General features: G+C 42.9%; 1 non-coding gene across 1 annotated transcript; it reads right to left on the bottom strand.

Moving 5' to 3' along the window:
- Positions 1–21,503: 21,503 nt before the first annotated feature.
- Positions 21,504–21,574, bottom strand: trnai-gau (transfer RNA isoleucine (anticodon GAU)). Its single transcript has one exon. It is a non-coding gene; the product is annotated as a tRNA-Ile (tRNA).
- Positions 21,575–23,517: the final 1,943 nt, after the last annotated feature.

Below are 23,517 nucleotides of genomic sequence, written 5' to 3'. Positions count from 1 at the left end.
TGTGTTATTTTGATGTCTTTATATTACAAGTCTATGTTATATCTTTAATCTGCATATCTTAACAAGATGTGGTGTTTTCAGAATCACCGAGACAAATGTTCTATGAGATGGGAGTAATGGAGAAACACAGAGTTCTTTGTCTCATCCAGAAATCCCCCTATAGCACAGATCACCTTACAGAGACATGCACACAGTTCAAGCATGTCATTGGCTGAAAAAGTAGTGTAAGCCCCGCCTCCGAGAGTCAAAACCCGGAACCGCGGAAAACACAGGCTCTCTCTCTCTGGCTCTGTCACTCTCTAGTTCTCTCGTTTGCTGGCTCGCTTCAGGCGTCTGCTCTCTTGCTTCTTGCCTCTTGTTCCAGAAGGGTTCCAACCCAGAGTTTCAGAAGGAGATTTGAGCAGAGAACAGCTGCTCAGAGAGTTTTAGAGATGGTTTAAGCAGAAGAGAAGAGCTCACCAGAGTTTGGGAGTTTTCCCATAATCTCAGGAGAGAACGGAAGGACGTGTGGATAACGATGCAGCGGACGACCGGAGGAGACCCTCCAGAACCCAGTGAGACCCCGGAGACGAGAAAGAAAGACCCGAACAAAGAAACAGATTGAAATACTCTGAAGATGCACGTTTTACGTGTTTTTGTTCGTCCCTCGCCATCCACGTCCTTCTACGTCGCACGTCCTAACCTCCGCTGTTTCACGCCATCCTCACCTTTTCCTACCAAGAAAGCCAACTCCAAGCAACCTTTTATTAATCTTCTGTGAACTTAAGTTCACTTCATCAGAGAAGCAACGGACCCACTGACACTCAAAATATTCGATCAGCTAACCACAGTCCTCGGCACCATCGTTTCGGTTTCCCGGTGAAAGAAGCAACTGAGAAGTCCGCTAAAGTCAGCCACCACAACCAGGAAGGCCCAGAGAGCGGAAGAGAAATCCCCTCGGACCCGCGTGGCCGCTACCGTGAATAGAACTTCAGCACAGTAAGACCGACCCGTTTTCACCTTAAAGTGGGTTTGATGGATGTCTCGAGGCTTTCACAGAATGATACATTAATCCGAAATGTCAGTACAGTATTTAGATTCAAATAGTCAGCCAACCCAAACTATTTGAATAAATCCAGTAACTCTCCATTCCCATATTTTATTTTATATTCACTAAGTGTTTTATATAATCACCCATATTCCATGCATCTCCTGTTTGTTTAAAGGTTCATGTCTAAGATCATATCATTGTAATAAACAGCTCATATATCTATATATATGTTATAATCACAGATTGTGTCGTATGCTTTCTTTACGTAATGTCTGTCCAACCAAACGAGAACTTCACGAAAGTAGCGAGATATGAGACTGAATATTAATTGAATATTAATTTAACACCAGGATCGTAAGATTTCGAACAGTTTTCCTACCTGACTGTGACTTAAATTAAGTTAAAACCCTAGGTAGGTGGTGCCCTGAATTCGAGGTAAGGTTTATTTGAGATTGTAAGAACATCTCATAAATCCTTATATTTAATACGTATATAAATACCCGGTAACGCTACAAGAGATATGAAACTTGCCTATTTGTGTATGTGCATATGAGTTTGTATTTAACATGAAAATGCACATTTTTCTGGACAAAGCGTGGGCTTTCCGTGCCTTTATCTATAGGCCCGATAAAGGCTTAATGTGTGTGAGCAGATATCATCTTTGGCATATTTGTGGTAGCTGATGAGATACATTAGAAGACTGACCTTTTGAGTCTTTGAGCTTGCTGATACTAGATGAATAGTTCATTACAGAGCCAAGGCACCAGCTAACGGTCACATTCTCAAACAGCAGACAGGCGCTCTGAAGAGACCAATTAGGATTGATCATCTGCTCCTATTAGTGTTGTTATACTCCAGTGTGGCGCGAGTGCTTAATGAGAAGTGTCACAGGGGAGATGAGAGGATAAATGAGGGATAGATACACTATATCATCCTACTCTGGGAAGAGTTTTATCAAAGCTTTCTGGGTGTACCGTGTATCATTTAGCCAATGCGGGGGTGATGGGTGTTTCAGTCTGTTCCATCTATGAACTAAAGAGAATGGATGGGTATAGCATTACCCTTCTTCACAGGATTCTTAATTAATAGTTCAGTACACACACACACAAAAACTTGTATATAGTATCTTGCCATTAATTATCTCGGATCTGGTATCACAATCTGTGCTGCACCTCTTTAATACATTTAATATAACAATAAGGATGAAAGGAGTGGATCTGATTGAGTCACCAGATTCACCAGCATTTATTATACATGTTTTTATGTGATGTACAATAAAACATTTAAATTCCCAGTATTATTATAACATTTTCAATGTCCATTAACGTAGACCAAACAAGGGTACATGTCAAGGTGATTATTGATTATTGCAGCTTGACTTTGACTTTTTTTCTTTCCATTATTGTGGCAAATATGTTTAAATGCTACTATATCCATCCATCCAGCTGGTGTGTCTGCAGAGGAAAAGCAAGTCACACACTCTGAGATGCAAAGTGCTTTTCGTTGATTGGAAAAAAACAGTGCAACAGTTGCGGAAATCATTTCATAATGATGCAATGTCAAAAAAACGGATTCTATTTGATTAATTTACGTATGGTTTTATTCAAAGCTCATGGTTAGCTATATTTGCAACTGCTTCTTAAACTCGGTGATTGTGTGCTTCTCATGGTGATCTTGGGAGGTGGTGGCCAACATCCTTTGGGGCTTAAATCCAATGGTTTTATTGCAGTTGAGCAACCTAAGCATTTCTTACATTTTCCCAATAACATTGTTTGTATGAATGTTTGTTTTTTCAAAGCAAAAAGTAAGTAAAAATCATCCCAATCTACTGACAATACATGAATTGATGATTTGGTCCACAGCACAAAATATTTACAATAAATTGTCCTCCATCTGTTCCCTACACAGATGCAGCTTAAGTTTCATTTTGTCATCATGTCAGTGTTCTACATCTCCACTCCTCTAACTCCATCTCACATCATGTTGTATACTTTTCACATCTGGCTAGGGTTCCTGTTAGAGATTTTTTGTTTGAGATTCCCAATGTTTTACAGTCATTGCACTTTTCTACCTTTTCTCTCACTAGGAATTCACGATTTTTGTCTTCTGTGCTCTCACCTGTGACTGGTTAGGGTTACGAATTTAAAGTACACGATTAGGGTAGGAATTGATACGCAACATGATAGATAAGAGATAAGTCCAGATGTTAAGAAATACATAGTTGCACAGTAATATAACAACAAACATGGTCGCCGCTTATTAACTGTTGGTGGATGGCAATACCCGTCATTTAGATGAAGACAGCCCTACAAAAAACAAACAGCCTTGTAATTCATTCCCATATCACAATTCACCAATGAATCTGACAGCCTTGAACTCAACAAATGTACCTTTTACACATTTTCTGGTGAGATTGGGCTATAAAAACCTAACAATGGTAAATAAATAAATAAAAAAATATCACTGAAAACTGAGAAAACATGAGGAATAAAAATCCAAAGCAAGGATCAGTAGGAATTTAAAGTGAGTGGCAAGAAAACTTGACTGAAAAGAAAAACTTCTGGGAGTTTCATTGTAGTTTTAAACAGTTATAATAATGCTGAATGTGGTGCATGAAAAATAATGAGTTTATTGAAAATTTTTTAAGCAAATCGAACTGATAAATGGTTAAGCAGCAAGGATTTGGTCATTTCTGTTGAATACAAACAGCATTGCAGGGAATCCAAACGTTTGACAATTTAACTTTACATTTCTGCAAACTGTGATGTTTTTATACTAGATTCTTAAACACCAAAGTGTGCCTTGTAGCTATGCCTGTATAATTCAGCAAGCATGCTGCTGGCAAGACCTAGACATCGCAGGAAAAAAACAACTTTCTTTTCTATGAAAAAGATCTGTCTTTATTGGACTTAGTCCGACAGTCTCACCAACCCCCCCCGCCCCAGGTTTCTCTGTTATGGCGATGGATCAGAGTGGCACGGCTTATCCCGGCATACTGGTGCAGCTTTTTGGATCATCAGCTTCTGTGGTGATAAGACCCGGAGATGAGAGAGGTAGTGGCAGGACGTCTATTTTTTTCCTTCTCTTTCAGACACAACAGAGGGGTATTATTCCATCCTTTGTTCTTTTGTTGCCTTTAGAGTGAGCATTCATGGATTCATGCTCCTTTGACTCCTGGAGGCTATTTTCTGACTCCTATTGACTCACAAGTCTTCGTGTTTATGTCTTTGATTTAAAAAAAAGAAAAATGAAGAAAAAAATCTATTTGCCAGCTTTAGGGTTTCAACATAAGTGATTTGATTAAGGCAAAATAATACTATTTGAAATCCGTGAAAGCTTTGAGTTTGCATTACATTGATATGACATCTTTTAAAAGTTGACAGAAATGGGAAAAATGCCGTTAAGCAATGATGCCAACACATGAGCTAACACACACCTCGTTTAGCCGATTCTTTAAAGCTATGGTTTTCCTTTAATTTCAGATCCTTGCTCATAAAAGGTAATGAAGGAAGAGCTGCTGATGTTTTAAATAATTGAATATATTCTGTCCGATTTTGCACCTAATCACTTGCTTCACAATCACCTTTAAAAACAGTCTTGTGTTTCAGTCACAGATCAACACACTTCTTGAAATCCTTTCAGCAAAGCATAGCACTCTCACTGTAAACTATCTTACCTTTTTAGACAGCTCACACGAGTTAAATTTATCTTTAAAGCTTGCCCATTATGTGTGGGAGCTCTCACTTGTCAGCTGCATCACCTGGAAGTTTGCTTCCTTTTCGCTTTTCAAACGGGCATACCTTTCCTCACGATGCAAGAGTCATAATTAATTTTTCATATTAGTTACTTTTTAAATCTAACTCTGGCCAATAGGCCCTAGGCAGCGCTTTGATTGTGTGCATTAATGTTTTTTTTTTTTTTCTTTTTGCTCTCCCTCACCACTGGCTATGATTTAATAACATCTTTCTTGGCGCTATGTCTAGAGCTTTTTCTTTCTCTCTTTTTTATTAGAGCCCTTAATTAGCTACAACTTGGAGCCTACCGTCTCCGTCTCTCCAGTCTCCCAACCTTCTCTGTCTGAATTTCTTACTGCCAGGAGACACTACACTCTTCTTTTCTCTTAGTCCCTCTATCCTCTCCCTTCTTGTCTGTTCACAACATGTTTTCATCATCCTCTAGTCCCTCATACATATAAGAAATGACATCTTCCTGCCATGGGCCATTAGAGTATGATGTGTTTGTCTTTATTCATGGCTGACTTAATGTGTGGGTGATATCCACATGTTCCTCCTTTCACCCTTGTATCAACACATTCACACTCCAAAATTATCACATACCGCTGCTTGTTCAAGAGCCCCTCACAACAGTTTTCAACTCATGCATACCAATAATAAATGCCAACAGGAAAAAGTAATTATATAGTTCTGGGTTATTAACAATCTTATGCTTTGAACATGGCTCTCTCTGTGTTGGGTGCTTTGCAAGCGCAAGTCTACAATTTAAGTGTTTTATTGCTAGTTGGGGGCAGTCTTGGATAAATGTGGAACAGTTAGACACAGGCTGCTCTCACTTGTGTTGGTGATGTTGTTGGTCCTTTGGCTTTGCTCGGCTTTGGAACAGACAAAAGTCAAGGAGGAAAAAGAGCTGTTTGGTGATGGAGCAAATTATAGCATCGAAATAAAGAAGGTTGTCGAGCAGAGCCCTATTTGTGCTTTTTTCGCCTGTGATTCTGTGCTAATCATTGTATTTGTCACTGCATCCTTTTTTGTTACATCTGTTTTTGACCCAAACTGGCTGTAGCTAACTTCTAGTGTCATCTCCGAAGCCTATGTGTTGGGTTTTTGGTGGACTGCACATCTGTTTGTCTGCGTTTAAGAAAATAAACTCATCCGAGGGCTGTAAGCAAGACAGAGGGATATCTTCTTCCAAGTCTAAATGGGCCCGATCAAAGATTGCAGATGCAGGTTGGAGGGGCATAGACACAAAAATGGATGGAGATCCTAAGCTTTGTGTTTGAGTCCAAGCTTGACATTACTCTTTTTAACTTCCTTTATTTCATTTTTTTAAACTTCTATTTATTTTGACTTTCCTTTAACTTACCCTGTGCCTTGAAAACAGACGCTGTGAACTCTTGACCAAGTGTAACTATTTGCCGAGTTAGGAGTGGTTTTATCTTCTACTAAAAGCATCGTCTGAAAACAATTAATGAAAAATAAAAATGTGGCATATCTTAGTACACAGACAAACACGGCATTTGACAGATCTTGAACCAGGTAAACACTGCGAGAGGAGTTTATGGCCTGTGGAAAAAGGAAGGTGCAGAGAAGCAGGCAGTGAGATATAAACAAGTGAGCAGACAGAGAGATATTGTCCTCAGGCTCTTGTTCTTATTGCAGGATTTGCTGAGGTTGCACCTTTTTACACACCTCCAATACAGACAAGGCAATATGGCAGTATGAGACTGGGTGTGTGTGTGTTTGGTTCAGCAGCTGCAGATTAGTGTAGGAAATGGCAACATATTATGGTTACAGAGTGAGTAAAGCTGTGAAGTATGTGCAATATTGAGTTTGGGATGGGGAAAAAAAAGAAGTGTGGGTTTGAATGTGTGTGGGAGATAAATGCATGAGCGTGTATACCCATAGCCTGCTTATACATATGAGTCATGAGTCACATGTTCAACAAGCCTTTATGGCCCTCTGAAACACACTCACAGTAATCAGAGTGAGTGTCAGAGCAAGCAGGGTTCTAGGCCGCTTTGCTTAGACTTGATTAGGATAATTTTGGATGATAAATGTGCATACACACACTCAGACATGCACACAAACTGATGGCATCTACTGAAAAACAATCACACTCTAAAGCTAAGCCACTTTTCTGCCAGCGGTAGAATAGGGGGGAAATTACCAAAGAGAGCGGTCTGCAATCTCATGATACACAAAATGGTTTTGGTCTAATTTGAAATAATTTTAATTTGGACAGCACGTATTTTCCAACCATGCTATTGCGCCTGGAGAACACTCCACTAATCAGGATTTGAGTAAAGTGTGTTACTGCCCGCACAGAACTAAGGGACTAAGCTCTTGCATCCCACACAAATGGCCCCTCAGCCCTGCCATTATGGTGACTCCTTGAGGCAATCTGAATCACAGTTGAGTGGGGGGGTCTCTATACTCTGTTCTTAGTTAGTATGAGCTAAAAGTTTTATTCAGCGAATTCAGGTAAAACCGAAGTAATTGTGTCAAACTTTAGACCCAGAAGTGAGTTTAAAAAAAAAGATTAAAAAAAACAGACATCCAATGGTTGAAAGCACTTTTTGGAAATATGCTATATGGATTTGAATTCCAATGCAGAAATGCATACAGTATGAGTCCCTCCTGCTACCTGTAAAAATTGTGGATGCACTTTACCAAGGCTGTACGACACAGATTACTGGACTATTCAACAAAAAGAGCCTTAGTAAAATGCTTTTATATTAGTGTTACTGTTCTCTGGAATATCCTTACGTTATGGTTGTAATGGGCTGGTTTGGGTAAAAAAAATAAAAAAAGTTCTATTGTTTAGTCTCTGCCTACCAATGCTTCCTAACACGTTCTACATGTTCTGTAATCAAATTCATACTGAGGTAGAATTACTTGGGTATTATCAACTTTATGACATTAAAGTGTAAAAAAACTATCTTTCTGCAGAAAATTGGCCTGTGTCAGTGACATTTTGTTCAATATGCATGTATGCAAATTAAAAAGTTGTTTGTAAGGTTTCATCAATGGATGAGAAGCTCTCTGGTGCTGTATATGTTGTTTGTAATGCTGACTTTACCTAAAAGCACTCAGGTGTTGTAGTCAAGCAATTTCTTATCTAGAGGTCAGACACCCACTTAAGGGTCATATGATAACAGAGAGGGAGGGGAGGGTGATTAATGGTGCTTAAAGGTAGGGTAGGAGATCCTGGATTTTTAGTCCAGCGAAGCTGCATTTTGAAAATACACAGGTAAAAAGTCCCAACCCTTTTCTTCACTTTCCCCCCGAAGGCACGCCTCTAGAGTACATGAACGAGCACGAAGGGGCACGAGCGCTGTTCTGACCGCAAGCATCGATCGTTGCCGTTATTAGTATTTAGTATATGCTAATGATACGTTTAATAATGCTAGGTGCTAGCCAAGCTGGCTCTAGTTTAGCTTCCTGCCAAGCTTCTGGACGCGTAATTCGTTCACGGAGCAGGGTACGCGCACAGGGGGAAGGAGGGGGAGGGAGGAGCAGATTGCAGTTTGATAGACGTGTTTTTCCTTGATTGTATGTTCTAGAGGCCACTAAAACATTTCATATTTGTGTCAAAACTTTTAATTGGTTGCAATGGGGGTGTGAAGAGTATTTCAAGCAATATCTAAAAAAAATTTCCAGAAAAAGATCCCCTACCCCACCTTTAAAAGAGGAAAACACAGTTTCTGCCAAATACCAAATCTGGGTTATTTTTCAAATTTTTGTATTCTGTGCTTGTTCTTGGAGTATATGAAATTACTTTTATCCTCTAAGTGTTATTTAAATTAAATCATTTGGGAAGTCCTTGGGGTACCATGAAATGGAAAATTCTGAACATGAAATACAACTATGCTATTACAAGTACAATATTTGGATGAATGCACTAACTGTTCGGTATTTCACATGGAGCTGCATGCACGCTGTAAACACTCCAATGCAACACAAAGACACAGACAAAGACGGCAAGTTTGGAAGTATTATTATTATTACCATCGTTATTCAAAAGGGTCCGTCTTGGTTCTTATCTTCAAACACAGCCATGGGGTGGCTTTACTTAGTGAAAGTAAAAGTATGGCCTTAAATTGAGAAGCCTCTTTCAACATCAACACTTTCTCCGATGTGACAGAAAGCTCAAAACAGAATGAAGAAGCTTAACATTTCACTATACTGAAAACCAAAAGTTGAAACCGTTTCATTTACTCTTTCCCCATCTCTAACTTATTTCATCATCTTCTCAGTGGGCACAGGTGTATCTTAACTGTTAACATATTTTCATTCTTCCTCTATGGTCCCATTTCTCTCAGTAATCATCCCTCTCCATTCATTCCTCCCTCCCTCTCTCTCCATCAAGTTCAAACCCTGACCTGGCTCCAACCCATGATGCCAAAACAGTTGCAGCTACGTCCACTTTGACCTACTTGTAGACAATACTCACCCCAGCCCCCCCTCCACCCTCTTTTACTTTCTACCACACAAAAACGGCATTCACTTTGCAGATGGAGTTAAGTTGTGAGGAGGCAACACTCAGGGGGAGTTGGTGCTCCCCTGTGTGTGAATGCTTGAGAGATAACCTATTTAGGGAGAAGAGGAAAGTTGGTGGGGTGAATATCAATTCAGTTCCAGCTTCCAAGTTCCATTACGGGGTGATAGCAAAGATAACTGGAAAACTGATATTACTTTCTGTGCATACCTGGGGAAAAAAAGGATAGAAGAATGGCAAGGGTGTTTCCTTTTTGCTACAGTGCTATAAGGACGTTTTCAGCTTTATAATAAAATCAGTAGTGTTACACTGATCATATTCAGTAAACCGAGAGAGAGCGAGTTCAAAGGGAGTCTTTTCCCAAGCAATCCCAGATTTGTGCATATCTTTATTCACTGAAGAAAAAGAAAACAGAACTAGATTTTTTCTTAATTGTTCTCACTTCTGTAAAACGAATTCAAAATCAATTTTCTTTGAAGAAAATCAAACCACCTCTATGACTAGTGCTTTAAAATAGAATTAAACAGCTTGCACATTATACATAAGTTATCTATTTTGGCAAGTACAAATGATTCTAAAAATGTTTGCATTTACATAATGAGGATTACAGGCAACACTTTGAGTACGAGTCAGCAGGGTACGGTGTGGATTAGTTCTTTTTAAGTTTTTCTCCAAGTGTATTTCATCATGTACCCGGTAGAGTATCACAGTGGATGGGAGCCAATCTCAGCTGACAAAAAAGCAGGACAAACTCTGAACAGGTCATCAGTAAATCAGTAAAGCCAAAACAAAGACACAAACAGCCATGCCCACCCATGACTACGACAAATTTAGAATTACAACTTGACCTAAAGATTTCTGGATAGTGAGTGCAGCTGACCCGCAGGTTCAAACCCAGAACCTTCTTGCTGTCAGCAAAATGAGGGAGAGGTGAAGGTGTAAAGGAACTTTGAAAAAGAAAGAGATGAAAAAAGTAAGTATGTTGGTTTTGCTGTGAAAATGTTTTCAAACTGCAGCACGACAGATAAGTATACATCTCAGTCGGTGGAGATTATCTGACAAGAATTTTGCCTCCCGCATCATCTCTGGCTGTGTACTCCTCATATCTTGTCACTACAATAGTGTTAATTTTACCCCAACAAACTTCCAACTGACAGACTCCTGCTTGGTGTTCCAGATGGTACATTTGGCATACAGCATATCTGACAGCACAGGTAAAACATTATCTCTGGAGTTCTTTTAAAATGCAGCTTTCATCAAAAGTACAGAAAGCAGGGAGCTTCCTTCGCTGCAATCAGCAGATAAAAATTAAATGTCAGAGGAAACGTTCATTTGTAGATAATAATGTGCATTAAGTGTGCATGTTTAAACAGTGTGGCAGCATAATTTCTGCTTTAACGTTGGTTCCACAACCACCTCGACGGTACTGATCCAAGCAAAGTGAATCATCTAATGGACACATTCCAGGCTAAAAAGGGCAGAAGGTGAACTCTGAGAGAGCAAAAGAAAAAAACTTTTTTCTTTATACTGTTCATACAGTTGTTTTTCGTCCTTTTGTAACATTAGTGTTCCTGTTGACTTCATGTTGGCCTGTGCTTTAAGATCCTTCAATGATGAGATACTGGTAGATACAAATTAAGTTTTCCTCAGCTTTTTTTGTTTGTTTGTTTCAAGGATTTACACCATCAGCATGGCCTAAAGAAGTGAACTGTGATCTGCATGAAGAAAAATTAACAAGCTACACTAAACATCAAACATTTGGTCCTTTAGGGCATGTGTGACATTCCATTTTTCTTCTAAGAGCATGCTATATGTAAATGAACAAATGCTGCTTGACTGCCACATGAAACCGGAACTATTCCACTATAGTCTATCCCTTAAATTAGGAATTTTAATTAAGACTTCATGGATATTCATAGTTTCAAGATCTTTTGTCTTTCTTTTTTTTTTTCTTTTCCATTCTTTTTTTTGTTACCTCCAGTCGGTGCTGTTAAAAAATTTTTTCTTTTCTATTTAATTGTATGCTCATTACATGGCTGTTAAAAAACAATGAGAAAATAATTACAATTTTCCCCAACAAGCATGCATGCAAATTTCAAGATAATCTCCAGAAAGCACATGATCAGAGGAGAGGTACAAGCACAATTTATTGTGTTCACCACTGTGCTGCATTTCAGGCCAAGATAAGTGAATTAATGTGGGTCAAAAGTTAACTTGAACACCTTGGCACTTATTACTACATTAGCACAATATTTTTTCCTTGGTATCGGCTATTCATTTTAAACTAAGTTGTAGTTTTTTCTTTTTCAAGCCTTTCCTCTAAGTTTCTCTTTAAATGCATGTTCATGTCATCTGAAGTTGATGTAATTTGCAAATGCTTGTGAGAATTTTTCAAGGAAGGTCATACTTTATATTGTAACATGTGGTGTAACTTAATCGTTATTCGTCATTGTTTAAATTTTTTAACTTGGGGTGTGAAGCCAGTGTCTGTTTTTCCAGGCCAGCCACTCCCACCTGCTCTGCTTCTCTTGCTGCTGCATCACCTGATCTTTCTTATGCATTCCACTACAAGTCAACCCGCTTTGAACTACTCCCAGCTCCTCCTTTTTTTTTTGTCAGTATTCTGAATCTTTTGGTACTGCCTTTTTCCTATGTTGACTTGATTTTAATACATGTATATGATCCTTTTGCATGGAAGGTTAGCCTTTTACTTTTACTCTTGCCTTCAGTGCCATGCTTTTGGGTCCACTGACCACATATCAGTTAACAAATTGTTTCATGTTCCATTTTTTTTTTATCAGTATTACAAGAAGACATTAAAATTGAGCTTATCCCATAGTGTTTATCACAAGAGCAAAATGCTCAAATACAACTCCACCCACCTTGGTTGTATGGCAAAGTAGTACAATGTCAAAAATGAATAATGCAGTACAAAAAGGCCACCAGGCAAGTGTGAGGTTATACTTGTGTTTCTTCCAATACATGGTATAGCTGTATTTTTGTTGGAAAAAGTTTCTAAGCCTCCACCGTATTTATTTCTTTTCAGCAAGATGAGATCACCCACCACTACCTAACACAACTGTGATTAGATTTTTTTTAGCCCTGCTACAGATAAACAGTATGTTGGATGATTCAATCCTTCCAGTGGTAAATGGTTGTTTCAATCCCCTTGGCTCATATGGATCTGCAAGCACAAAAAAAAGCAATAAAAAAAAAAAACACCCAGGAGAGCATGGCACCTAATCTGACTGCAATCTCCAGCCTGTGTTCAGTCGAGCAGTATCCCCAAATAGTATTTAGCATTCAGAACTTCAGAGAAAAATGCTGCTTTGGCAGGTTAGAATGCTCTTTCAGTCTAAAGGTGCCCGCGTCTTTACCAGCTGCAAGCGTTTGTTTGTACAGAGACCCACTAAAGTGGCTCATCACACACAGTAACATTGGGCACACTTCCCTCGCCATGCACTCTGTCAGTGTACCTGGCAGCCCATCCACTCACGTCATTTACATTTCAAAGTCAGACACGTTTGCACAAACACACATTAACACACATAGTTGCCATCTGGTTTTTCTGGTCTCTGTCACACCGACCGTTTGGTTCCCAGCCTACACTGTGTTTGTAGTAGGATAAGACTATACAAAAGCTTGTGTTGATGCATGCTGGAACACAGCAGAAATCTTGAATGTTTGTGCATGTATTCCTATGGAATAAGATTGTTTTTTACGTATATGCGTGTCTGCTTAAGCCCGGCTTACACAGCCTACACTTTATACAATAACAGAGAGATTGTGTCACCAGCTCTCTCCCATGTGTTCTGAATATGCATGTGGGTGTTATGCAGGCCTGTGCATGTGTGTGTCTGTGTTTGCTGGCTTATGGTAGAAGCTGTAGCATTGAGGAGGCTTTATCTGCCATGTTCAGAGAGGTAGCTCTCACAGGAGATAGAGCTCTCAGCTGGAAGCATGGGTGCTGTCGAATAGACTGTTGACACACAACCATAGCTCTGGCTCAGATAGCAGAAGAATGTACAGAAGAACACATTGTATAAATATCAAGAAAACAAATGTGACAATGAGGGGAGGGAGAGCAAATTATGGTGTGTTACTTCTGTCATATATGACTCTCATGGTATCGTTCTGCTTGAAAGTTTATATTCACTCATCATGGACATGAATATCATGTCGGTATTTTCATTATATCTTTGAAATGCGTGTGGCAGGAGGAGGATCAGGAGTTGCACTTTACCGCGAACAGATGCATTTTTCCTTTCTCACTTCCAACTCATCACGTATTAACGCTTGGTCAGGAGCCTGCTGTGTCAGTTTTCACAGCATGGAGTACTTTCAGAGCATAATTTTGGGACGCGAGGGACTTCCCGATCTAGTAACGCACTGGTAGCGCAATGTGTTGTCATGGCAATGGAGAAAGTTGGCATAGTTGGAGGAGGAAATGGAAAAAAATCATTGTCAAGGATGACAAGTTGTTACGGTACCCTAGATTTGTGTTTTCTTGTCGCCTTTTACAATTGGCATTGCTGATGCATCACTTGGACCAGAAGTGATAACTGTCAAAATGCCGTTGTACAGCAGTGCATTGAAAACTGATGCAAACAGCTCTTGACCAAGTGGAAGTATGTGGCAATGTGTAGGATAATTCAACTTGTGTCTGCCTGTTAGATGCTAGTGTGATGTTGTCCTCTGTAGTAGCACAAGCACTACACATGCACTGAATTTAACCTTGTATTCTTTTCAGCTTTTGAAATGAATTGAGTTTGGTTTGTATGGGTTTTGATTTGAATGTTTTTCCCATCCATCCTCCACCTGGGTGATGAAGAATTCTGCCAAATGTTTGTAGATGGCCACCAAAAGTGCATTATTATTATTTTAGTTTTCCCATCAAAATTGTATGTCATATGATCAGCAACAGAAAAAGAATAATTCAAAGGAATCAACCAGTGCCTAGTTTTACAGTGTGAAATTCATATGAGTGTACATGACTTGTACAGTCACCGTTGACCATGAACTCCTCTGCAAACCCGTGTATGTTAGAGTCTAGATTCTAGATTTTGGCATAGTTTTTGAGGAGTAAACACTTACACAGTATAATAAGTTGTTTTTAATCTGAGGTTGTAGTTGCATAATTAAATCCACTGGTAACGACCCGATGCTTTTTTATTTTATATGTCCTGAAACAGAAAAGCTTTATGATCGCACGAGGATTTAATTTTTTTTTCCCATGACGACTTCAACTACAACCCTCACAGCCATTTCTGAGAATTGCTCTGCAAATATGTGTCTACATTAATGCTTTTTAACACATGTGGAATCAAGCTCGATCACACAAGGTCTCATGTTTATAGATTTACTTTGTAAATGCTTTTCCATCAGTACGGACTCCAGAGATGATATTTGCATATTTGCCCTTCGATATGTGAACACGTGTGTTTAGCATTTGTGTTTGTGTGCCAGCACTGATGGTCCTCTCGAGTGTCCATAAGGCTTAATGTGAGCCTGTGCTAATGTGGTAACCCCTGTACAGGCAAAGATACTTTCCCTCTTTATTAAACTGTCCATGTGGGAACAGATGAGCTTTATTATATCAGAGTCCCCTGCTAATGACCGCTAATCCCCTTCTACTGAGGAAAAAGTGCGTACAGAGAAGAAGCTGAGGTGAGAAAGCTAAGCTCCGAAATTTAAAGAGATGGATGGAAAATTGGAGAAGGATGAAAACAAGAAATAAGAAAAAGTGGCTTAAGGCAGGCATTCTTATTCTAATGTGTGGCCGCCATTGACCTCTCCCTCTCTCCTTCCTCTCCCTGTTTTCATTTGCAGCCGTACACACAAACACACCTTCCATCACCGCTCGCTCATTTCTTCATGCAGAGATCAGAGCGAGGGAAACAAACTGTGAATGCATTAGTGTCATCATGATCATCATCATCAGGGGACAAGGTGCTTCATCTGTCATCATCCTGCGACAGCTCAGCCAGTTCGGCAAAGGCGAAGCCATTACTCTCTATTATCCACCACACACGCGTGCACACACAACACACGCGCACAAGGATGGGTGATGACATGATGCCTCATTGGCTGTGCTCCAAAATCTTCCACATAATGTTTTTTCATCACTGTCTGGTTAAAAATGTATGAATCAATTTCCCTCTCAAAATACTGCTCGATCGACCAGAAGCCTTAAGAATTTTCTTCGCCAGACTCTGAAATTAATTCTCTTTCCGAATCCAAGCACTCACACAAAAGCACACAAGGATAAAGATGAAGGTAAAATGGGAGAGAACGAGATGGAGGTGATGATGAGAGCGTGAGGATGGCAGAGTAAGAAGAGATTTTTCAGCAACCAGTTGGATCAATATTTCTCTATTCTTCATTCTACTGGAGCAGCTCAGAAACAATTTTCTGTCAGACCTCACTCAAACTTGAATGAGATCTTTTTGCTCCCTCTTATGCTTTTGCTCAGGCTATATTTGGACTCTCTCAGAGGTCACAGTTATGAAAGTGTTATCACTGGTTAAAGTGATCGTTAACAATATATTAACTTTTAGCTAGAAACACAAACATAGACCCTAGGGTAGGAACAGGCACTGACACAGAACACCTGCATGTGGGATCAGTGGCTGAATGGATGGCAGATGCAAAACCTGGAGTAAACAGTGAAACCTTGTATATGTGCATTTAATGGCGAGTTTTCTTATTTTTATTTTTTTATTTTTTTTTTGGGGTGGGGGGTCAGTATCAAGTCATATGTGATACAGTACATGTTCACAATAAGTCTTAGATATTTTAGTCTATCTCTCAAGTCTTTGAAGACAAATTTCCTCTCCTTGAGAGCCCAAGTCAAGTTGAAAATCTTTGAGAATAAGTTTTAAGAACATGACTCCAAGTCATGTCTCAAGTTTTGTAGGTTAAATTTTGGGTTATGGATAAATCTCTTCCATTGTTCAATTCTTTCTTGTCTGATATGTGCTGGTAATCGACAGAGATATTTCCCCTGAGCATTTGCTGCCAACAAATTGAGCTTTGAATGTTGTATGAAATTAATCAACACAAAAATGTGTACATTTTGCTGTGATGTAGAGAAATTCCCTCGAAGAAATGAATACCATGATTTTCATCATTTCAATAAATTCATGTGGGGCTATGGGTTTAGTCTGGTTTATTGTAAGAACGAATGGAACAGCAGTGTTACAAACAAAAAAAACATGACCTGAAGATTTACATCAATCCCAGAAAAGTGAAATCATCTTGATGAAAAAGGTAATCTGCTCGACAGACATTGTGATCTAACAAACCAAGACTTGCAGCACAAAAATGGGAGATCCAGAGTACATTTATTACTTTCAAAGAGCTCACGATGGTTCATGATGTCTTGAAGACATTCTTGGCTCAATTTAGATAACCACTGACTGAGAATACAAATGTCATGTATGTGGCAGATTTGACTTGCTTCGTCATTTTAATGAGAATATGAATTTACTTGCTGTATCCAATATTAGCAAGGCAACAGAGTTGTTTCAGTAGGTGTTGAAAAGCCAATTAAGCATACGTATCATTATCCAAATAGTGTAAAAAATTAGCATGCTTTTTTTAACAATATATGATCTTCATGCAGTTGACACCAGTATTTGGATAAATCAGTGGGCCATCTTGAAACAGTGTGGCAATGTGGCATCAAGTAGTGTTTCTGACCTTAACAGATTGATTTAAAACATAACTTACTGAAAGCTTTACCAAGATAGAAACAAATTATAAAAAGCCTGATTCGCTATTTCCTCCAGATTAACATGAGGATGGAAGAATCTTTATCTTGTATTTCATCTACTGTCACTGTACTGATCTATAGACAAGGTTGCAGCCAGCGCATTTCAACAATAACCAAAAATATCTGCCAGTGACACACACACACACGCACACACACTTTGCTTGACTGTACAAAATAGAAAAGTATAGCACTATAGCTAGGAAAATCTATAAGAAACCTTTTATGTCTGCGACTCAATATCTGAAAAACAACCGTGTGTGTGTGTATATATCTATTTAGCAAAAGGAACATTATGTTTTTCCAGTAACACAATCTTGTTTTTGGCAGGGACCTTTTCTTTTTATCTGAGCCTCGTATGAGATTGTGAGCACGCATTTGTGGGTCATTAGTTTTTGTCAGCATGTGCCCAAAGCAGTGGGGGATTTCTAACACCTGGCACCAGTTGAAACAAGAGGTCAGCAACCTACTGGGTTGGCTTCACAAAAGTATCCAAAGGCTCTGACCAACAACACATATACATCCACCTTGTCCCTGCTGGGCAGGGCCAGTTGTAGTTGAGCAATTACTAAAGCTTCCAGATGGAGTGGGGTAAAATTAGATCCATACCAGCTGTCAGATTGACAGTTCCCCCCAACAGAGAGCTCACCAGCACTCTGAAGTGTTACATGAGCAACTGGTGTTTCATATGACATGCAAAAAATAATTCTCACTTATTCATTTCACACCTATTGTCCATTTTCTCTGAGGACACTAACACACTGTGCTGAACCCAAAGAACTATAATAAATAAAATCAGGTCAACAGCTTTGCACGGCATTTTTATTTTAAAAAGGTGCGCACTTTAACCGACCTCCAAGGCTCAATTTATTCTTCAAGAAATGTAACTACATTTCAACCTGGAGAGACTCACACGGAGAGATAGGGAGACAATTGCAAGCAAGGTTTATTGTCAATATTCTTTGGAGCTCGGGCCCCGGCGGAGGACATGCAAGCTGAACCGCTGTGAGCTTGCAAGTCCGGCATAGGGAGATAGATGCTGAATATCTTCCCCCCTTGGGACCCGAACCTGGTGGCGGAGTCATACGAAGGAAGCAGATGTCGAGGACTTGAGACATCGGGTGGAGATGGGGAGGTGGTGGGATGCAGCTTGCTGACGAAAAGGTAGAGCCCAGGAAGGAGCGCCTTATATGTGGATCTGGATGGTTGATGAGCGATTGCCAACACCTGGTGGTTGATGAGCGATTGCCAACACCTGGTGAGTCTGCCATGTTGAATTTGCGGCTAGCCTTCATTTCAACCTGGAGAGACTCACACGGAGAGATAGGGAGACAATTGCAAGCAAGGTTTATTGTCAATATTCTTTGGAGCTCGGGCCCCGGCGGAGGACATGCAAGCTGAACCGCTGTGAGCTTGCAAGTCCGGCATAGGGAGATAGATGCTGAATATCTTCCCCCCAAAAACTGAGCCGGGGCCGAGCTGGTGAGGGACTGGCTGGAAGGTGCCTGTGAGAAGGTTGCCCCCCCCCCAAAAAGAGGAGTGAGCCCGCCTGGGCTGCCTGCAGAGAGAGAGAAAGGGAGTTAGCACGCTTGGCTGCCGTGGATTGAGCCCGCCTGGGCTGCCTGCGGAGAGAGAGAAAGTGAGAGTGAGCCCGCCTGGGTTGCCTGCGGAGAGAGAGAAAGGGAGAGTGAGCCCGTCTGGCTGCCGTGGATTGAGCCCGCCTGGGCTGCCTGCAGAGAGAGAGAAAGTGAGAGTGAGCCCGCCTGGCTGCAGCGGATTGAGCCTGCCTGGGCTGCCTGCGGAGAGAGAGAAAGTGAGTGTGAGCCCGCCTGGCTGCAGCGGATTGAGCCCGCCTGGGCTGCCTGCGGAGAGAGAGAAAGGGAGTTAGCACGCTTGGCTGCCGTGGATTGAGCCCGCCTGGGCTGCCTGCGGAGAGAGAGAGAAAGTGAGAGTGAGCCCGCCTGGCTGCTGCGGATGGAGCCCGCCTGGGCTGCCTGCAGAGAGAGAGAAAGTGAGTGTGAGCCCGCCTGGCTGCCTGCAGAGCGAGAGAAAGGGAGAGTTAGCACGCTTGGCTGCCGTGGATTGAGCCCGCTTGGGCTGCCTGCGGAGAGAGAGAGAAAGGGAGAGTGAGCCCGTCTGGCTGCCGTGGATTGAGCCCGCCTGGGCTGCCTGCGGAGAGAGAGAAAGTGAGTGTGAGCCTGCCTGGCTGCAGCGGATTGAGCCCGCCTGGGCTGCCTGCGGAGAGAGAGAAAGTGAGTGTGAGCCCGCCTGGCTGCAGCGGATTGAGCCCGCCTGGGCTGCCTGCAGAGAGAGAGACAGTGAGAGTGAGCCCGCCTGGGCTGCCTGCAGAGAGAGAGACAGTGAGAGTGAGCCCACCTGGGTTGCCGGAACAGTGAGCCCGCCTGGGTTGCCGGAACAGTGAGCCCGCCTGGGTTGCCGGAACAGTGAGCCCGCCTGGGCTGCAGGAACAGTGAGCCCGCCTGGGCTGCAGGAACAGTGAGCCCGCCTGGGCTGCAGAAACAGTGAGCCCGCATGGGCTGCCGAAACAGTGAGCCCGCATGGGCTGCAGAAACAGTGAGCCCGCATGGGCTGCAGAAACAGTGAGCCCGCATGGGCTGCAGAAACAGTGAGCCCGCATGGGCTGCAGAACAGTGAGCCCGCCTGGGCTGCAGAACAGTGAGCCCGCCTGGGCTGCAGGAACAGTGAGCCCGCTTGGGCTGCAGGAACAGTGAGCCCGCCTGGGCTGCAGAACAGTGAGCCCGCCTGGGCTGCAGGAACAGTGAGCCCGCCTGGGCTGCAGGAACAGTGAGCCCGCCTGGGCTGCAGGAACAGTGAGCCCGCCTGGGCTGCAGGAACAGTGAGCCCGCATGGGCTGCAGAAACAGTGAGCCCGCATGGGCTGCAGAAACAGTGAGCCCGCTTGGGCTGCAGGAACAGTGAGCCCGCCTGGGCTGCAGAAACAGTGAGCCCGCTTGGGCTGCAGAAACAGTGAGCCCGCCTGGGCTGCAGAACAGTGAGCCCGCTTGGGCTGCAGGAACAGTGAGCCCGCCTGGGCTGCAGGAACAGTGAGCCCGCCTGGGCTGCAGGAACAGTGAACCCGCCTGGGCTGCAGGAACGGTGAGCCCGCTTGGGCTGCAGAAACGGTGAGCCCGCTTGGGCTGCAGAAACAGTGAGCCCGCTTGGGCTGCAGAAACAGTGAGCCCGCTTGGGCTGCAGAAACAGTGAGCCCGCCTGGGCTGCCGAAACAGTGAGCCCGCTTGGGCTGCCGGAACAGGGAGCCCGCCTGGGCTGCCGGAACAGGGAGCCCGCCTGGGCTGCCGGAACAGGGAGCCCGCCTGGGCTGCAGGAACAGGGAGCCCGCCTGGGCTGCAGGAACAGTGAGCCCGCCTGGGCTGCAGAAACAGTGAGCCCGCTTGGGCTGCAGAACAGTGAGCCCGCCTGGGCTGCAGGAACAGTGAGCCCGCCTGGGCTGCAGGAACAGTGAGCCCGCCTGGGCTGCAGGAACAGTGAGACCGCCTGGGCTGCCGGAACAGTGAGACCGCCTGGGCTGCCGGAACAGTGAGACCGCCTGGGCTGCCGGAACAGTGAGACCGCCTGGGCTGCGGGAACAGTGAGACCGCCTGGGCTGCAGGAACAGTGAGCCCGCCTGGGCTGCAAGGAAAGTGAGAGAACGGGGAGAGTGAGCTCGCTTGATTTGCCATAGAGATAGAAAGCCCCCTTTTGCTGCCAAGAGATAGTGCTGCCAGAGAGAGAGAGAGAGAGAAAATCGACAATTAGAGCTGAAGGACTCCACCACCAGTAGTTGCGAGAGCTTACCTATAAGCTGAGCGAGCGCTTTTTTTTTTTTTTTTTTTTTTTTTTGCAGTGGTGTATCTTGTGTACATGCAGCCACGCTGAAGGACTCTTTATGTGGTCTGCAACATATCCGCATACCAAACATATTGTGTCACAGCACAGCCCTGACTTCCCTTGTGGGAGATGCAATGTGAATACCGTTTAAGGTAATGAGAACATGTCCTCCAATTGTAAAGTACTGCCTTCCAGACAGCATGAGAAAATACGCCTGCATTTCTCACTTAATACACGCACGATTTCACATCAGCGTCATCATAGTCAGTTCCATCGTTATCGATATTTCGGTCACTTCCTGGTCTGATTTAGTCAATATCATTACCAGTTAATAGTCTATCATAGTTGAGCTGCAACACTTTATGAAACATGGCGTCACCAACATCTTTACATGCTGATCATGTGTTAACAACGCCTTACCCAAACAGTTTGGTCAGTCCTTGGCTGGCTTTGGGCTGCGACATCATTTCGTTAGGCTAAGAAATAAATGGTCCTGGTTAGCAAGACATCATGGTTTGTGATCATTCAAAGAGGCACCACTGAGGATGCTGTGATGGTGGTAACAAGCTGACTTTGAATTTAAGTGCTGGATCGAACATCTGTTGATTATCAACTGCTACGCCCAACGTAGGCTCGAACCCACGACCCTGAGATTATCAGTCTCATGCTCTACGACTGAGCTAGCCGGACTGTTACCTGTACGGTGATCAGCTGGAGGAGCGGAGGGGGCCGGCTTAACGGAATGTAGGGACAGAGGGCGCTACTGTGGCCGATGGCTTGGCAGGAGAAGCATGGGTTGCGTGAGCCAACATAACCAGGAGCTCGGTGTCCAGGACGGACCAGTCCAGGCGAACACCCGACTGTGACAGAACAGAGGTGGCTTTTGAGTCCAGCTCGACTCGGCGCTCGGGATAAATGGAGCAATAACGTCCCTGTGGACCCCGAATGCAGCTACAAACTCGCCGATGGAAAGAGGCGGGGATCGGCCGAGCGGAACACAGCCGTGAAATCAGAAGAGGGAGCGACCTGCCGGTCGACCACGGGAGAGGGAAGCAACCAGGGAGACCAAGTTGACATGTTGCCCCTGCAGGATCCTTGGAGCGAAGACGAAACGAGACATGAGCGTGAGCGGGCACATACGGCTGGCCTAGGCGAGAGAAGCAAGCGTGAGACCGGGAAAACATATTAAACCAATGAGACAGAGTACCATAACTTACCCTGCGATGGCTGGGCGGGCGTAGGCGAGGGAAAACGCTCCTTAGGAAGAGCTGAGAAGCCAGCTGGTTCGGCTTGAACCAAAGAAGTCGGCTCGGAGGCTGCGCGACGGCTGCTATGTCGGGCTAGATGTAGGTTGCGAGAGCGTCTCTTTATATTTACCGGGCTGCTTACCGGGCTGCTTATCGGGCTGCTTACCGGGCTGCTTACCGGGCTGCTTACCGGGCTGCTTACCGGGCTGCGATTTGGCTTGCGAACCATGCAGCTTGCTGACGAAAAGGTAGAGCCCAGGAAGGAGCGCCTTATATGTGGATCTGGATGGTTGATGAGCGATTGCCAACACCTGGTGGTTGATGAGCGATTGCCAACACCTGGTGAGTCTGCCATGTTGAATTTGCGGCTAGCCTTCATGTCACAGTGACGCAGAATATAACAACTGTAACTTGCTCACTTTATGTGTTTACATGGTATACAATTTTTTTGCTCAAATATAACACCTACGTGGAAAACAAATGTGGGATTTATCAAGCAGTAAATTAATCAGGTATGCTTATAAAGTTCACATAATAATCTGTAATCTGCCTGCAGATATTTTCTCTTTTAAATTGCTCAGTCTGTTTATACTAGTAAACAGTTTCCTCCTAACATTTTCCCTACTTATATGGTTGCATTTGTCTTAGTAAACGCGAAGGCTCAACATGTTTTAGCGTCCCATCCACTCATAGAATCAGAGTTACATCCTCTAGTTTTAGTTTTCCATTTGTGAAAACATACAGAACAACCTAGCTCACTTCTATCTTAACATTGTGAAGGGCTGAAGTTTGTTGAGAAGACCATTATTTTCCAATATGCTGGGAAAAATGCCAAAATGTCTCACGGTGAAAATCTTTGAGGTTTACCCACAAATGCTCAAATGAAGGATTTGCCCAAAGGCGCCCACTATCACCATCTTAATGTAGTATCCCTCTGAACCATCAACATTATCTCATGTCCCATATTATTTGATGATTTTTCTAGCTGATGATTTTTTGAGCAAATTATTAGGCTCACTTGTAATTGGATTTTTGTGACTTTGCCAAATTTCCGTTAATACTTATGATGTTTTTCTTTCTTTCTTAGGTTTATGAACGTGCACAGAGCTGTAACCAGAACTGTTTCAAAAACACCTAACTGCAATATTAGTTGTTGCAAAGTCTAGATTTCCAGTCTTTACTCTAATCTTTCTTAACAGGCTTTATGGTCTATAAAGCTCTGAAAGGTCTAGGACCAAAATACATCAGTGACCTCCTGACCCAGTATGAACCTTCCAGACCCCTCAGGTCATCTGGATCCGGTCTTCTATCAGTTCCCAGAGTCACAACCAGACATGAAGAAGCTGCATTCAGCTTCTATGCTCCACATGTCTGGAACAAACTCCC

This window comes from Odontesthes bonariensis, chromosome 24, assembly GCF_027942865.1.
Source record: "Odontesthes bonariensis isolate fOdoBon6 chromosome 24, fOdoBon6.hap1, whole genome shotgun sequence".
In the NCBI taxonomy this organism is placed as follows: domain Eukaryota; kingdom Metazoa; phylum Chordata; class Actinopteri; order Atheriniformes; family Atherinopsidae; genus Odontesthes; species Odontesthes bonariensis.
The sequence above is the reverse complement of the archived record's forward strand: the minus strand, read 5'-3'. Positions and strand labels throughout refer to the sequence as shown.